The sequence below is a fragment of the Taudactylus pleione genome, unplaced genomic scaffold (genome assembly GCF_031769625.1).
Source record: "Taudactylus pleione unplaced genomic scaffold, aTauple2 ptg000885l, whole genome shotgun sequence".
NCBI classification, from domain to species: domain Eukaryota; kingdom Metazoa; phylum Chordata; class Amphibia; order Anura; family Myobatrachidae; genus Taudactylus; species Taudactylus pleione.
The window spans coordinates 630,070-649,155 of NW_028285286.1; the positions used below are offsets into that span (position 1 = coordinate 630,070).

Sequence of the window (19,086 nt, forward strand, 5' to 3'; positions counted from 1 at the left end):
TTACCTTCCTTTTGTGGAATGGCCCACTATCCCCATACACTAGTATAGGCCCAAATCAGTGAAGGTTAAATTATGGTTGTCTATGCTCACAGATTTTCCGGGAGACTCTTGGATTATTGTGCACTTCCCAGACTCTTAGGACAGAGAACTAAGGACCTCATTCAGAGCCGCTCGCAAAATGCGAGCGCTCACTCTGCATGAGGGCGGCCGCATCTTAAAAGTGATCTGGCCTCCTGGCTGCTCGCTAGGCTGTGGATTACCACCCACAGCCTTAACGAGTGACCAGGATGATGGTTGTGATGGTCAAGACCATCGGGGCTTGCGACGAGACCCTTGAGGTAGGGTCTCGGCTGCCGCATGCCCCAGAGAGCTTTCAGCTCTAATAGAGCCAGAAGCTCTCCCACTGACATCACTGGGGATGTCAGTGGGTCCGCCCACAAACGGCAAGCGTTCGCTTGGGAACGCCTCCGTTTGTGAAACCACCCCCCACCACGCCTACAAAATGGGGCGAGCTGTCGATCAACATCAACAGCCGCCCCTTTTGTAGTGAGCCCTGGAGCGAGAGAATTTCTCGCTCCGGGGCTTGCACACGCGCAGTGCGAGCTTGCGAGCGGGTCTGAATGAGGTCCTAAGATTCCAGATTTGCACTCTCTGTGCACTATGCATTATAAACACTGATGAGAAATATTATCCCAATAAAACAACTGTAAGGCTCTTATACTTTAGTAAGATGCTTTATAGAAGGGTTCTATGCAGTATTTTAATCACCAAATTACCTTATTTACCAGTTTAATATGCTTATACGTTTGCTATAACTCTTGTATGGGCCATATTCAATTTGCCAGTGAAAAAGTATTGCGTACGTCCCCGCGTATCCCCGTATTCAATTTCAAATGTGCAAAAACGGGTCCCAGCGAAGTCGTAATCGGTGAAAAGTTCTGTCAGTTTTGGGGAAATCAGCCTGACACCCCCCAAAAGATGCACTGACATGGGGGATCACTATGGGTACCCCAGATTAGCCCTGTTACAGGTATTTTTTAAATGGTCTCAATAGGCACTATTTAGCATCCTTCAGCAAATACCTGCTATCAAAAATACACCTCCCCCATACTTGAAGACCCCCCAAAGGCTATTTTGCTTGTTTTTGATTTTGTATCCCCAGTTTGATTTTTTTTCACCCATTTTTTCAAAGAGCTTTTTTGGGGTGTCCTTTGTGGGTTTTTTTGCTATTTTTTATACAGTTAGCGTCAGGGGGGTGTCCCAAGGGTGCAGGGTGGTTCCCGCAACAATGTACCCCAATAGCACAATTCTGTACTTTTTTCCGCCGGGTATTCATAGGCAAAACTTTTTTGCCAATTACATTGCATTGCGTTAACGCGCCGGTGAAAAGACGCTACAATTGAATACGGGGATAAATGAAATTGGCGAAATTGACATCATTGGCGAAAAAGTATCGCCGAAACTGACTTTTTGCTTCTAATTGAATACGACACTATATATTAAAAAAAAATAAAAAAATCCCTTAAGATATCTCTAATTTACAGTCAATTTGACGAAAGTGGTGTTAAGCTGTGACCACTCATATTTACAGTAAAGGAAACATACAACCAGGCACAACAAGAGCAGAAATGATTCTTTCTTCAGAGGTTTACATTGAGCGGAATTTGTTTAATGAGCTTGACACTAAAAAGATGCATAGAGTATGTCAAACACCCAGCGGTTCGGGATTCCTGGGGACCGATAACATCTTCAGTACTGACCACTCACTTCGTCTTCTAGCCAGCCTCCTATATCTTGCCGTTCTTTGGGGGATTATAAATGAGAGGGCAGGAGGAACAAGGAGGAAAAATAATGAAAAACATTCCAAGAAAAGGAAGAAAAATTATAACCAGGTTTTGCAAAAGTATAATAATATTTATTGACTTTTATACGTGACTATAGGAAAAGATCACTACAGGAAAAAAGTTTCGCTGGCAAATAATCAGGGGACTGCCAGGAAATTTATAACAGTTTTAAGATATGCAAATTAAATGCTAGGTATAGACAGTGGGGTAATTAATTGTAAATCTAAGAATAATGTTTCTTTGTCAGTGCTGTCTGCGTGTTGTAGATACATACACTGGAATGTTTTTCACTGGCTGCTTTCATAATTTATTCTGAATATCACAACACTGATGTAACATTATTGTTTAATTGGGATATTCTTAGGTGAGATTAGAACAGCTGTATTAAGGAAAACGTCCCTTATGTTGGGGTCATGCTCTCTGGTTAACGCGCATCTGCTCGGATGTCGTAGCCGGTAGAGAAGCACCAGTTGGATCAGTCGGCTAGTAATGTAATATTTCGTGACAATTCATGTCTGTAATACAACCTGCCATTGGGTCAGCCATAGAAAGCGCTAATTATTTCTGAGAGTTTCTCAATGGTTTCATGCTGGCTTCAGAGGATTTTCCTGATTTTACTTTTCTTTTTGACATCCTTTGGATGTGGCACAGACCTGTGGAATAAATATACAGAAATACCATGAGTTACTAATTTACCTTTACGTGACACCTTGCAGTGCATAAACTATAAAATTACAAATGGGTTGGGTTAAGGTGGAAAAGTTGACACGGATAAGGAAGACCCAGTTTTTTGATAGATTTGAGCTGTATTGTGTTTCCTAGCAGATTTATAAAATATATGTATATTCAGGGACGCCGAGAGGGGGGGGGGCGGGTTCAATTTACCCGGGCCTAGGCTTCCAGAGGGGCCCGGTGTGCCCCCCCCCTCCCTTCCTCGCAGCAGCCCAGCATACAGCGTGTGCTGGGATGAAGTGGGAGATTGCTCGCAGATGCTAAGCAGCAGTCTCCTATGTCTGAGGGGGGGAGCGATCACCCTGATCGCACCCCCCCTGTCTTTGCGCCGGGCTCAGGGGCTCACAGCGCCCCCTCCCCAGCACGCATCGCCGCTTCTCGCCGCTGCAAAAGTATGCTTTTGTTTTTCCAAGGGGTGTGGCCATGCCTCCCGCGATTAGGCCATGCCCCGTCTTTACTGGGGCCCCGTGGTGCTCTCTACGTCCCTGTGTATATTTTCTATATGTTGTTTGGCTCATTACTTTATACTTTTGTATTTTAATTTTTTTTGCATTGCTTAATGAAATAAAATCAAAAGCAGAGCTTACATATAGCAATGATCATAGTAAAAGCTATGAGATACTACAAACACAAATTACAAGCACGGTTGTTATGTCTTACGCTACAATTTTTTTTAGAAATTACAGTAAATATGGGACATAAACAATCATAAAGAGTATGATAAGTAGACATGTGCGCCAACCCCCATGTTTTGGCTTTGGATCTGGATTGGTTTTGCCAAAACTTCACCTCCGTGTTTTGTTTTCGTGTTTTGGATCTGGATTTTTTCTTAAAAAATAAAAAAAAACAGCTAAAATCAAATAAAATGGGCCTTTTTTTGTTCCTACAGTATTAATAATCTCAATAACATCTATTTCCACTCATTTCCAGTCAATGTTGACCACCTCACAGCTCACAATATTGATTATTTTCATCTTGTTAAAGGGCCAAAAGGTTGCATCCAGCTTGCTGGCTCAAAACTTATTGATATAATTATTAATAGTGTTGAGGACTGTGCAAAGATGATGGTTGGGATACCCTTGAGTATTGAAGAATTGATAGTTGATAATTGGTGCAGCCCCTGGCTGTAAAAGTAATAATAATTTAATTAAAAAAGTAAAAAACAATTCATTGAGTGCAGCCCCTGGCTGAATAATTAATAAAAAGAAATAACATTGGTGCAGCCGCTGGCTGTAAAATTGATAATAAATTAATAAAAAAAGAATTCATTGGTGCAGCCCCTGGCTGTCAAATTTATAATAAATTGAATTTAAAAACAATTCATTGGTTCCTAAACCAACCATAACATTAATTTAAAATGTCAGTCAGCAATGCCCCAACTAGCACATAATGGAAAGGAAAAAGGTGAAAGATGGAATAGTCCGTGGGCCCTCCCACCCACCCTTATGTTGTATACAAAACAGGACATTCACAGTTTAACAAACCAATCATTTCAGCGTCATGGACTGCCAATTGTGGCTGAAATGATTGGTTTGTTTGGACCCCCATAAAACAAGCTACCAATGTGCATTGGACATGGAAATGAAGTCCTCATCCCCATCAATGTGTACATCCTCTTCACACAATATTAATTAGTCACCGCTGGAATCCACCATAGGCGCCTCTGTCATTTTTTTATGTAATTGTTGGTAGAGGTCTTCCTCGTGGAATTTGTAATTAATTTTTATGAACATAATCTTTTCCACATTTTGAGGAAGTAACCACCTACGCCGATCACTGACAAGGTTGCCAGCTGCACTGAAAACTCTTTCGGAGTACACACTGGAGGGTGGGCAACTTAAGTAATGCAAAGCCAGTTTGTGTATGGGCCTGCAAATTGCCTCTTTTTCCTGCCAGTACTGAAAGGGACTGTCTGACATGCCTATTAGGATGTTATCTCTGAAATAGTCCTCCACCATTATGTGAATGGAGACCGTATCACACATAGTCACGGTAGAAGACATGTCACTAGTAGGCAGTTCTCTCAGGCCCGACCAGATGTCATTTTTTGGTGTACAATCTGCATGACCAGCAGGCATTCTGTAAGGAAAATTTAGTCTTTTCCTGGCAGCTGCAAAAACTGAAGGAGGAGATGATGGCGTTTCACGTGTGACTGCAGCTGGCAATTTTTTTACCAACATCTCTTTGCACAGTTTTAGATTTTGGTCTGTTGATAAAAAAACTCACAAGGTAGGACTTAAACCTAGGATCCAGAATGGTCGCTAAAATATATTTTTCAGATTTCAATAGATTGACGACTCTTGGATCCTGGTGAAGTGAATCAAGGGCTTGATCCACCAGTCTGACATACTTAGCGCAATCTCTCCATTTCACCTCCTCCTTCAGTTTCTCCAGCTGTTTTTGCAAAAGTCTGATGAGGGGAATTACCTGACTCAAGCTGGCAGTGTCTGAACTAACTTCACGTGTGGCAAGTTCAAAGGGTTTGAGAACCTTGCACAACATGGAAATTATTCTCCAATGCGCTTGAGTAAGGTGCATTCCCTTTCCACGGCCTATGTCACAGTCTGTTGTATAAGCCTGGATGGCCTTTTGCTGTTCCTCCATCCACTGAAGCATATAGAGGGTAGAATTCCACAGAGTTTCTACCTCTTGCTTCAGCTGATGGAAGGGCAAATTTAACAGTACCTGCTGGTCATGCAATCTTCGAATGTCTAAAATATCCGGATATTTTGCGGGCCACCGAGAGCATCTCCTGCACGACCATGTCAGTTTTTAAAAAACATTGCACCACCAAATTCATTGTGTGAGCAAAACATGGGACGTGTTGGAATTCGCCCACATGTAATGCTCTCACAATATTGGTGGCATTGTCCGAAATCACAAATACCAAGGAGAGTCCAAGTGGGGTAAGCCATCTACCAATGATTTCCCTGAGTTATTCTTAGAGGTTCTCAGCGGTATGCCTCTTAGTGAAACCAGTTATACAAAGAGTAGCCTGCCTCTGTATCAGCTGTTTTTTGGTAGATGTTGCTGTTGTAGGCAATACACCTACCCAGTGGGCTGTCACAGACATGTAATCCTTAGTTTGCCCTGTCCCACTTGTCCACATATCAGTGGTCAAGTGGACAGTGGGTACAACGGCATTTCTGAGGACATTAATAAGGTTTTTTTTTTAATGTCCTTGTACAGATGTGGAATTGCTGTTCTAGCGAAGTGGAATGTAGAAGGGATCTGGTAGCGAGGACACATGACCTCAATTAACTGTTGAAACCCCACTGCGGTAATGGCGGATACTGGACGCACATCTAATACCAGCATAGCTGTTATGACGTCAGTAATCCGCTGTGCAACTGTGTTATTGTTGTCATACTTGTTTGCCCTTGCAAACAATTGTTTGACAGTTAATTGTTTTATGGAGGATACACTACAAGTAGTCTTCATCCTGGTCCCCTTCTGGGATGAAGATCCACTCACAGCAACAGCAGCAGCAACAAACGTAGTCATCAAGGATCCTTCTGAAGAATCACAGATAGGAGAGGAGTCAATCATGCTTCGAATACCAACATTGGATGCAGCAGGACTACTCCCGATGACGAATGAGAATGTTGATGACGCAGGTTGGAGATTGAAGGAGCTTGGATATCACAGAAAGGGAGCAGGTAGGTGACACTGGACTTGTTACATTTTGAGTTTTGGAACTTGGTGACATACACTTTGATATTTGATGAATGCGCTCCAAGTGACGTAACAAGGAGGAGGTTCGTAGGTGGTTTAGGATCCCTCCCTCTACTCACTCTTGCATGGCAATGGTCACATATGGCTTGACAACTGTTGTCCAAATCAGGGTGGAAATAATTCCACACGTGAGAAGTAGATTTGTTTGTCTTTTGTCCCGGCATGACAACAATGGGCTTTGGCTTTTTCAAACCATGGGCAACAGCTGTTGCCTTACTTACACAAAGGACATCCTCGGCATCCACATCCTCATCACCAACATCTTCATCATCAACATCCTCATCAGCCTTAGCGCCTTCAATTACCAAAATATCCTCCTACATGTGCAATTCCACAGAAGCATCCTCGATGACTACATCTGCACGATGTTGACTGCCCTTCCCCACATTCACAGAGGGCACACAAATGTTGGAAATTGGAGGATCCTCCAGTACACTAGTATTTAGGTCTGGCTCACACATGGCAACCGCAGATACATTTGCACTTTTCTCCGGGATTTGTGATTTCGATTTCTCAGGGCACACAGTTGTTTTTTCTGAAGGCCTATCAGAAACAGCAGTCTTCATAAAGAAAGGCCAAGGCCTTATCCTTTCCTTGCCACTTCGTGTAGTGAAGGGCATATTGCCAATTTTTTGTTTATCTAATGGCAAATTTCCTTTCAATTTTTTTCTTAACTTCAGTACAAGTAGCTTTACCATATCGATTGCATGACTTAAGCCCTGGGGCATGGGCCTTCATAGAGGATGAGGAAGTTGACGGCCTTGCACTGCTGGTGGCAGCTACAACATGTGGTTCTTGGCCTTGCTCTCCTGTCATGTGACAGCCCTCCATATTTTCTGCGGTCTTGAAGCAGTGTCACAAGCACCAATAGTGTAGCCAAGGTGCAGTTACAAAATTCACACACGTGCAGTCGTGCACACACACAAAAATATTAGACAAAAAAAGACAATTGATTTTTTTTTTTTTATAGCTCCAGAACTTGAGCCCAGAGCACCGATTGATCATGACTGTCGGGCAGCACTAGGTTGCAACTTGCGTTGCTGACTGGATCTTGTGCAGTTAAGCCTAACACGCATGCGCACACAGAAAATATTACACAAAAAGACAGTTTTATTTTTATTTTTTTGTCTATTTTTTTTTTTTGTTTGGGTCCAGAACTTGGGCCCAGGTGGAAGCAGTAGAGCCCAGATGTATTCTGCACCAGCCCAGATGGACACAGCAGACAGCACAGCAACACCACCAGCTCAGGACACAGCAGACAGCACCAGCCCAGAATGGATCAACAGTGCACCAGCCATGGACACAGCAGACAGCACAACACCAGCTACTCTCCCAGCCCTACACTACCCACCCTCCCTATACAGTCTCCACAGCCAGAGTGAAATGGCATATGCCATGTGGTCCCTATATATTACATTGATCATAGAGATGTAAGCTCGCGAACCGCAAAATTTCCGACTCTGGTTTTGCCTCGGTTTTGAGATCCGAGTCAGGCAGGAAACCCCGAGCCTGCTTGGATCCTCCTCGGATATGCTAAGTTCGGGTGGGTTTGGATCTCCGAAATCCGAACCCACTCATCTCTAATGATAAGTGGTCAATAGTCGATACAGGACCAGAAATGTGTCAGCATTGAACAGGTGCAGAAAACAAAAAGACCATAATATCATACACTACATAGAGATAGAGGCATCTGCCAGCAGCAGAGGTCATTACTTCATACTTGCTGGAGTCCCGCTGACTTAGAGGAGAGTAGTCAGCTCTCCCTGGGTGGTGGCTGCATGATGCAATTTGCTGTGACTGGCGTGATCACGGGGCATTAATCCTCATAGTATGATTCAGCAATTCAAAATCTGGATCCTATGGGGTTTGAATGCCCACTGGAGGCAGCCATTTTCTGGGATAAGACTATATTGATGAGATTGCAGCTCAGTAACTCAGCAGGTTCTGTGGTGAATTAATAATGTACTTTCATGACTATTGAAGTTCCTCATTGTTCATCGCACAAAATGGCTGCCTGCTCTGTATGTAGATGACATTTACACTTTATTGTTTTATTATTTCCAGTGAAATGTGTTAACTTTCTCTTTTTTTGGTATTTTAAATATGTTAATCCTACCAATTATTTTCTACAAAAATGTCCTAATTAGGATTTCTCAGCCTTATATCCTGGATGCATTGTTAAAATCTGCTTGATAAGGTTATCTTAATGGGTGTTGGCGACATAAGGGTTTTCGTGCATGGATGTGAGAGAAGAAAGAGAAGTACTTTTATTGGGTGCACTGTACAGTAGGGTATAAATATGCAATATTCCCAACAAGGTCGCTTTGATGGAGATGATGTGTGCTATATTGATTTCATAACATGAAATGTGTGTGTATCGTGTTGAAAAGGCATTTAGGTAGCTGCAGACTGTTGTATTGTACATGGTGTGAGAGCACCTACTAGTAATTGTACTCATCAAAGTGGAGGCAGCCAATGTGAGGACCAATTCATTAGGTACTGGTGACATTGTAATGGTGCTTCAAGAGGGTCTCTCCCCCTTTCTTGGTGCTCAACCACCTGCGCCCATAGGCAAATGCTTCCGTTGCTTCTGGGAGTTACGCCACTGTGGCTCAGTGATGTCAGTGGCTCCTGGGTGACAATTAATAGTCTGCATTGTTATGAATGCTGTCTCTGCTGCGTGTCCATGATGAGTGCAGTAGAGGAATTGTCTACATTTTGTGAGATTTTTACTGTTTTATATTATATTTGATTGTATTTCTCATATGCACCTAGTTGCGGTTCCTGATGGCATTACTCATAGAAGCCTATGGGCTTCTCTCCGCAGAGTGCTGATCGAGGGTTCCAATCGGATCCCTCCCAGCACCCCCCACGGTGCATGCGTCGTCCTGCGCAGGTGCAGAAGGACGCCAGAGGGGCTTCTGGGTCAGAGACCTGGAAGTCCCTCCATCGCAAAGGGACGCTCTTACCGTCAGAGTGGCCCTTTGTGGCGATCGTCATGCATTTCCCCCTTGACTGGGGTTTCACTCATAGCGACCCGTATGTCCATGGATCAAGATATGTTTACATGTAGTGATAACATGTGAGGGATGGTACAATCACATACTGAGTAAGGTGTAGAGAAGTACTTGTGATAGTTGAGCAACTGGTACAAGTAGGCAAATCATAAGTATTGAGAAAAGCAGTAGCACAGGTTAGGTAATGTCCAGGAAAGCAGGAGCAAGTTATTTAGCCAGACAGAAGTTCAGTGGAATAGCTAGCCCGGGGTTGGGGAAGCATCTACAGTAGAAATTTGTAGTATAATGAGCTTCACTAATGATTGAAACAAATGGATATTCAGCAGAGTCTGGGTCATCAGCATAAATCGATCCAAGAAGCAAACAGGATAGTCCGGGTCACAGTCACAAGAAAACATTCTCTTCAGGCAGCAAATACGAGTATAGCTGAGGTCACAAGTGGGAGACGAGATACAGAACAACACAAGGCAGGAGCAGGGGAACACTAGCTGAAGAATGCTATAGCCAGCCAGGTCTGAAGCAGATGGCTATTTTAAGCAGTTGGCACCAGTGAGCATTAGGTAAAGACATAAGAATCATGTAATCATAAGCAACTCAGGGAAACAAGGCAGAGATACCTATAGATACAGCACCAGCTAAATGCACCAAAATACTTGCATAGATCGGCAACTCTCATTTCCTTTCCACTGACTTCCTACACTTATTGTATGGGGATCTCAACATCTCAATATCAACTGGCACTACTGCCTCTAATGTCGTCATGATGGACCCTCCCTGGAGCTCATCTACTCTCATATCTGCACCATCTTCAGCTCTTACAATTTGACTTTCCTCCTCTCTAATCACAACCTCCTTTCCTTCTACTTCTATTTGCCTCCTGCACACAAACGTCCTCCCACCAGCACCAGTCCTGCCCTAATACTGCTGTCTGTCTGCAACAGTACATTAACCACTGCCCTAGGTGAGGTAGCTACAGCCACCATACATCTACAGAAATCCAGACCTCAGGCGTGGCATTCCAGACAGACCCACCACCAATGCGGATATATTTTGTATCCTGTCTCTTTAGTATACTGAACTCTCTATCACCAAGCAAACCTATTTTAAGTTCCTAATGCCGACACACTTGCCCACTTCCTGCTATCTTATTTTCACTGTCAACACACTTTTCTGCCCTCGCCCAATTTCTAATCCTCCCTACTCACTGTTTATGATTTTGTTACCAATTTCTAATGCAAGACCAACACCATCCATCAAGTAAATTTCCTCTTGCCACATCCAATTTCCCACAACTTGTTCTCCACTCACATACCCACACACCCTCTGTTCTATTTCCCTTTAGTGAGGTCAGGACAAGGGGCCTGATTCAGAGCAGCTCGTAAGCGGCCGCTCGTTCGCTCCAAGCAATGTTTGCCCAACTGCGCATGCATACGGATCGTTATACGCATGCGCGAACCAGTCAGTGCGGCCGAAATTCATGTGCTCGCAAAATAGCGAATGCCTGATAATTTGAGTGACAGAAAGAGTTATGTGGGTGGTAACTGGGGAAGGTGCTTGAAAACGGGGAGTGGAGATCCGATCGCAGGCGTGCTTAAAGGTCAAAACAGGCGTTTTATGGGTGTGCATAATTAAAACAGCAGCGTCATTGAGCACGTCACTGGGTTATTTTATAGCCAGAACTGCTCGCAAAATTGTGGTAGCAAAAACCAACCACAAGAATATCGACCAGTTCATACCCTGGTCGATGTACTCGATTACTCTAATAAATAGCGGACATGACGTAGGATGCGAGCGACCAGGGGGCGTAGTTTCTCAAAAAACGACCGCAAGTTTTGTTTGCTCGTTCAGACCTAGAGGCGTGAACAGACCGCAAAGAGCGAACGGTTCATTTGAATAGCCACCCCTTTTTTTTTTAATGAACGACCGCAAATAGCGACCGGCTCTGAATCAGGCCCTAGGTCCTCTTTCTCTTCCCACTTAACCCTGTTCCCTTCTAGTTCTGATCCTCCATGTTTGCCTGCACCTAGCTCACTTCTACTGCCATCACCTCCAGAGACCCTGGTAACTGGAAGCTCCCACCTGGGCTTAGATATCAGTCACAGCTGCAGGAGCAGCATGGCTGGATCAGGGAGGAGAGACACAGGGGAGATCCCAGCAAAAGTGCACTCTCTCAAAATCCATTCGTATTATACCGCCTATTCCGGCGCTATTGAGTTTTGTGTCACCTCACAAATGACAATGATTGTGATGCTTCCCTAAAAGACATCCACTAAATCTATAAAAGGCTTGTTGTATGTCCATTAATTCATTTAGCTCAGCATAATGTGGTCAAAAACTGGGGAACATATCTTAAAATGTATATTCCATTTGAATAGCACCAATTTTAGAGTTGAGATATTTGTACTCATTACACAATACTACTGTATATACAGTATTAAGCTTATTAATTGCCTATATTTCTCCATCAAACATATATTGGCCCTTAGTAAGGCTTGTTGCTTTGCCGATCATCAAATATGACGTTACAATATTTATGTACACTGTAATAATAAAAATGAAATAGCTTGTTCCAGAAGCTTGCAATCCAGAGCAGATTAGATCATTCCTGGAGACAGAGATCTCAGCCATATTGTGTGTCCAGTAACCCCCTCACGACATGAAACCCTTAAATAGACTTGTGGTAACTTAATTACGGTATTTAAAGTACAGAGGTAATGGGTCAAAGGTTCATGACATGATTGAAATGACTGGAAAACAAAATATCCACGCTAACTCTCTTTTCCAGCCATCTGCTGCTATAACTGCAATGAATAAAGGCCTTGATGAAAGTAGAGTGCAGATTAATGACAACATTCTCTGCAACATCAGGTACATAAATGATCACATTCATTTTTCATATAAAAATAGCTGTCCGGCTTCTCTGGAAGACAATAAGTATTCTTTATTGAGGAAGCCAAAGCATCAAGCCTGGGACACGGTTGCAGTATGTAACGGTGGGCACGTCTCCCAGCATCTGTGCAGCTCCTGTGATGAATGAAAACTGCAGCCGTTTTCAAGAAGCCAGCAGAAGGCTGACATGTACTAATCAGATATATATAATCAGCAGTAAAACGCAGCACCGCAACTTAAAAAAAAGAAGTTCAAAGCTTTTTTTCTTTTTACTTTTTCAGATGATGGACAATGATGGACATCAGCGTCACCAGCTGGTGTTCTTGACATATGGATCCGGCTGGCTTTAACTGCGTCTTAGAGACGAGCATATAAATGCCCAAACAACTGTCTCACACACACAGACCATGTAAATCATATTGACAAACTATTACAAACTATCAAAGTCCTGTCAACTCTTGATGTCCGATCAATAATAATAAAAGGGCACCAAGATAATAAATATATTTATTATAAAACTCAGCGTCTGTCGTCTGCAAAGACGTATACTATAAAATACTTCAAAACAAGAAAATCTTCAGGCCATAAGAAAAATTCAGAGTTGGTTGCCCTTGCCATCAAGGAGAGCACTGATAAATCGGTGTTTCTTTTGTTGTACTTAGAAGCCGCTTGTCCGTCACAATGAATAATGCTAAGCTGGGCTTCTGAAATTGGAAGCCTGCTGATGACCGCAGTCATGACGCACATCCGACAATTTATGTGCGCACACTTAGCCCGACATTGGTACCAGGAGTAAACGTGTCTGTTACATCAAACAAGACAGTGCTGTTGTCTCACTGCATAAATCTCTAGGTATAAACGCATGATAAGTACATTTATTAAAAAACATATCTTTCATACAAAAAAGATTATTAGAGAGAATGGACAAACATACATATAAAGTCAAATAAATACATAAAACTTCTCAATAAACATGAAAACTTGAAAGTAAAGCGCTTATACATTTTTTAATTAAATTGCAGTCGTAGAAAAATGTGGCCGTTTAGATGATAAGCTTGAGTTACTATAGTTCCGGTAAGGTAGGACCCTCGTGTGCAAACAGTAAATAGCATAGGCTCAATCCAATCCTCTTAATATTAGGAACACATTTACAAAGACTAATGGAAGCGGCACTGTAAATGGATAATCTGTTTACTCTGGTGCACACAATCTTAGTACTGAACTAAACCGGCCGTCCCCGAGTTCAGATAAAAATTTTTGATCTATAATATTATAATTGATTAATTAACATCTACTCCAGACTTTTTTCCCCCCATAAAACCACCCCAAAGCGGTCTTTACAGTATAAGAAGGAACACTACAGTAACTTGGCCTCCTGTTTAGTGAAGAGTATCGGTGACCTAGGCTGTGAGGGAAGATAATTGAACAGAGACCCTGATTCAGAGCCGGACGCTCTGACAGAGCGCTCGCTCTGAATCAGGGCCGTCCTTCTTAATTTTTAGAGCAGCCTCCTGGCCGCTCGTATACCATCGCGACCATCGGGCTTGCGACGAGACCCTTGCGGTAGGGTCTCATTGCCGCAAGCCCTGGAGTGCTTTCGGCTCTATCAGAGCCGAAAGCACTCCCACTGACATCACTTGTGATGTCAGTGGGGCCGGCCCTAGATGGTAGGCGTTCCCATGATGGTAGGTGTTCCCATCTGGGCAGCCACGCCCCCGGCATGCCCACCAAAGGGGGCGTGCTGTCACTCGCCATTGACAGCACGCCCCCTTTGTAGCGAGACCCATAGCGACGGTTTGGCCGTCGCTATCCGGATCTCGTGCATGCGCACGATGGAGCTGGCTCCGTCGTGCGCATACGCACTTGGCCAACATCGACCCGCTTGGGAGCGCTCGTGAGCGGGTCTGAATTAGGCCCAGATCCCTTTCTAAACTGAAGGATTTTACTTATTGTCCTCCAAATATATGTCCCACGTTGTGAGTCCCATCTGAGCCCAATGCTGCATGCCAGTTGGCATAACTCGCACACTTAACTATATGGTCCATATGTGATGTCCAAGTGTGAATCATGGACCACCACCAGATCCTTCTAACAGTACTAATTATACTGTGTGTATTAATATGACTCCTTTTATATGTGGGGAGCAATTTTTTTTTTTGTTCCTGTGGGGTGAGCCAATCTGCTTTTTTCTCTGTGGGGGCCAATGTGATTATTTTTTTGTGGGGAGCAATGTTGTTATTTTTCTGTGGGGGTCAGCAAATGTAATTGTTTTATTCCTGTGGGGGCCAATGTATGAGTGTTTTATTCCTGTGGGGACCAATGTATGTGTGTTTTATTTATATGGGGGCCAATGTATGTGTGTTTTATTTATATGGGGGCCAATGTATGTGTGTTTTATTTATGTGGGGGCCAATGTATGTGTATTTTAACCTGTGGGGAGCAATGTAGTGCGTTTTATTCCTGTGGGGGCCAATGTAGTGCGTTTTATTCCTGTGGGGAGCAATGTAGTGCGTTTTATTCCTGTGGGGAGCAATGTAGTGTATTTTATTCATGTGGGGAGCAATGTAGTGTGTTTTATTCCTGTGGGGGCCAATGTAGTGCGTTTTATTCCTGTGGGGAGCAATGTAGTGCGTTTTATTCCTGTGGGGGCCAATGTAGTGTATTTTATTCATGTGGGGAGCAATGTAGTGTGTTTTATTCCTGTGGGGGCCAATGTAGTGCGTTTTATTCCTGTGGGGAGCAATGTAGTGCGTTTTATTCCTGTGGGGGCCAATGTATGTGTATTTTATTCATGTGGGGAGCAATGTAGTGTGTTTTATTCCTGTGGGGGCCAATGTAGTGCGTTTTATTCCTGTGGGGGCCAATGTATGTGTATTTTATTCCTGTGGGAGCCAATGTATGTGTATTTTATTCCTGTGGGGAGCAATGTAGTGTATTTTATTCCTGTGGGGAGCAATGTAGTGCGTTTTATTCCTGTGGGAGCCAATGTATGTGTATTTTATTCCTGTGGGGGCCAATGTATGTGTTTTTATTTCTATGGGGGCCAGTGTAGTGTGTTCTTTCATAGGTCGCGCACGCCGTATCGCCGGATAGTGTACCTTGACAATTTTAGAATCTTGTGTAGTGTGCCTCGAGTTGAAAAAGGTTGACAATCACTGCCCTAATGACATTCTCAGAGCACCTAGCAGGAGCCCTGCAGTTCCATTGTCACCTCATAAGAAAATCACAGGTTATGACACAATCATTCGCTGATACACAGAAGATCAGAGCGCGACCATTACCCTAGATGGCTTATGGGGTGTCGTCGTCTTTCAGAATGTAAATCCATTGTCTGTGCAAGAAAATGTAAGGATCTCCAATATCTAATCATGATGCAGATAACAATCCTACAGTATGTCCCATTATACAGTGGGGCAAAAAAGTATTTGGACAGCCACCGATTGTGCAAGTTGTTGCACTTTAAAAGATGAGAGAGGTCTGTAATTTCCATCATAGGTACACTTCAACTGTGAGAGACAGAATCAGAACAACAAATTCCAGAAATCACATTGCATGATTTTTAAACAATTTATTTGTATATTCTTTCGGAAAAAAATATTTGGACAATCAAAAAGTTTAACTGAATACTTTGTAAAGTAACCTCGGTTGGCAATTACAGAGGTCAAACGATTCCTGTAGTTCTTGACCAGGTTTGCAGACACTGCAGCAGGTATTTTGGCCCACTCTTCAATGCAGATCTTCTCTAGATGTGTCATGTTTTGGAGCTGTCGCCGAGCAACACGGACTTTCAACTCCCTCCACAGATTTTCTATTGGGTTGAGGTCTGGAGACTGGCTAGGCCAATCAAGGACCTTGAAATGCTTCTTACGGAGCCACTCCTTAGTGTGTTTGGGGTCATTGTCATGCTGGAAGACCCAGCCACGTTGCATCATCAATGCTCTTACTGAGGGAAGGAGGTTTTTCCCCATTCATCCTCTCCGTAATACGGATCAGTCGTCCTGTCCCCTTTTCAGAAAAGCATTCCCAAAGCATGATGTTTCCACCCACATGCTTCACAGTGGGTATGGTGTTTTTGGGATGCCACTCGTCATTCTTCTCCCTCCAAACACGGCGTGTGGAGTTTATACCAAAAAGTTCTATTTTGGTCTCATCTGACCACATGACATTCTCCCAATCCTCCTCTGGCTCATCCAGATGGTCACGGGCAAACTGTAGATGGGCCTGGACATGTGCTGGCTTAAGTAGTGTCGAAGCTGGATTATTGGCTGAGACAAGATCAGTTTAAAATTGAATTGCAGCCACACCATCTTGCGACTGGCCGCAAGACGCCATTTTGCGAATGGCCGCATAAGCGCCATTTTAGATAAACTCACAATTTAGTACATGTGGCGATAATACTATTAGCATCATGCAATTGCATCTGTGACCATCGCCATAAGTTACAGCGATTCACCAAAAGCCCATTTCATGACTTTACATAGTTTGGGTGCTCTGGATAAAGTGTATATTATTATAATTCCCCTAAAGGATATATTGCATTAGCTAAACAGAGGCAAATGGCCATGTGACAACTAGCCTGTGTAGACAAGCTTCCTGAATATAATGTCTGCTCCCACTCCAGGTGGCCCTGCTCGAATACACACCTTACATTAGCAGGCTTCCTGCAATAAAATACCTTCAAAGCCAAGAGTGTTATCCTAGGTTTGGGTCTTGTAGCTGGGCTAATTAGCATCTACACAAGAGTCTGGGAGAACAAAGGACTTTACTTTTGAGCCTGGGAAGGGTGGGGGCTGCTGAGAGAGGGGGGCGTGTGGAACTATAAGGCTCAGCATTCCACACTGCCAGGTGTTCACTTGGTTTAAGTGAGATCTAAGTGCACCATTTCTCATACACACATTAATACGCACAATTGCGCTGGTAACTAATCGCATATTAGCGAATGCATAAGATCCTATATGAAAACGCTGTTCATTAGCTTTATGCACACGCATCTGCTCCAAGTTAACTAGCGTCTTTACATCAAACCCCGCATACTCACACATTATATATTCACATACAAGGTTCCATAAGCTTTAAGGTATAAGATTTAAGTTTTGCATTTAGTATAAATGCTGTGAAATAAAGATTATTTGGTAACTAAGGTTTTATACATGCTAAGTAAGCCGTGTTTGGTTTTGTACTGATGCGTACTCTTTCAACAGAATTCCGGTATTATCGGTGTGGAGATTGCATCATGCATTCTCAACTTATGGACCGCAGAGACTTCAAGCAACAAAATGTATATTATATGAACAACTGTTAGAATGTTGCATGGGGCGGGAAACCAGAGACCCTCAGTTGTTGGAGGCTGGGTTGTGTCTATTTGAACCAGCCTGTTAAATGCTCTGTAACAGATGCATCCCCCTTGAGGACCAATGGCATCAGCAACAAACTTCTCTATTGTGTTGTCTATTTCGGGGGGGTATAAATATGTGTGCTCCAACACTGGGTCTTTGTCTTCGTGCTGAATGCTGATTGACGAAGGGTTTCTTACTGATGCCTAACATCTGGTCCGGAAGCGCTGCGTATGTATACTGTACTTGGGTCTGTATAATTCCTTTGCGCCAAATTGTGTATGGATCAATAGCGTGTAACTGACTGTACTTTTACTTGAATAATACTTTGTGCTTCGGAACCACACGTTCCAAGTCTGGAGTCTTTATTTACTGTATAAACTGCGTATGCAAATTAGCGTCATCCTTAGAAGGTATAGGCTGCATATAAGAAAGTATAGGAAGGAGAGTATAGAGGTTCTAATCCAGTATCATTAGTAGGGGGACATTTCGGGCACTGCAGGATTTGAATCCATGATGACGTAGTGTGTTACTAATGGTAACCTTTGTGACTGTGGTCCCAGCTCTCTTGAGGTCATTGACCAGGTCCCCCCGTGTAGTTCTGGGCTGATCCCTCACCATTCTCAAGATCTTTGATATTCCATGAAGTGAGATCTTGCCCCCCCCATGGAGCCCCTGGTCGAGGGAGATTGTCAGTGATCTATTTCTTACATTTTTTAATAATTGCGCCAACAGTTGATCTCTTATCACCAAGCTGCTTGCCCATTGTCGAGTAGCTCATCCCAGCCTTGTGCAGGTCTACAATTTTGTCCCTGGTGTCCTTAGACAGCTCTCTGGTCTTGGCCATGGTGGAGAGGTTGCAGTCTGACTGTTTGATTGTGTGGACAGGTGCCTTTTATACAGTTAACCAGTTCAAACAGGTGCCATTAATACAGGTAACGAGTGGAGGATAGATGAGCTTCCTAAAGAAGAAGTAACAGGTCTGTGAAAGCCAGAATTCTTACTGATTGGTAGGTGTCCAAATATTTATTTTCCGCAAGAATATACAAATAAATTGTTTAAAATTCATACTATGTGATTTCCGGAATGTTTTGTTCAGATTCTGGCCCTCATTCAGAGGCGGTCGGAGGATGCAAGCAGTCGCTCAGAAACTGGGCGGCCGCTTGCTTCTTGACCGGCCGCCTCTGTTTCGGTCGTTAGGCTGTGGGTTTACACCCACAGCTCTAACGACCGCTAGGGTGATGGTCGCGATGGTCATAGAGCTTCTGGCTCTGTCCCATGGGAATGCCTCCGTTTAACTGCCACCCCCCCGGCCCGCCTTCCAAACCGGGCGAGCTGTCAATCAACATCGACAGCTCGCCCCCTTTGGAAAGAGACCCGCTACGACCGGCACTGTCGATCGTAGCGGGTCTCACGCATGCGCACGAAGGAGCCGGCTCCCTCGTGCGCATGTGCACTGGACAAACATCGAGGCGGTCGTAGACCGTACGGCCGCCTCTGAATGAAACCCTCTGTCTCTCACAGTTGAAGTGTACG

At 43.7% G+C, this 19,086-nt stretch overlaps 1 long non-coding RNA gene across 1 annotated transcript in view; it reads right to left on the reverse strand.

The window, feature by feature from the left end:
- Positions 1 to 1,957: 1,957 nt before the first annotated feature.
- The window catches only part of LOC148474179 (uncharacterized), a 395,534-nt gene continuing 378,405 nt past the window's right edge, over positions 1,958 to 19,086 (reverse strand). Inside the window, exon 3 of the long non-coding RNA XR_015872910.1 lies at positions 1,958 to 2,497. This is a non-coding gene — a long non-coding RNA (uncharacterized LOC148474179). The remainder of the gene's footprint in view (positions 2,498 to 19,086) is intronic.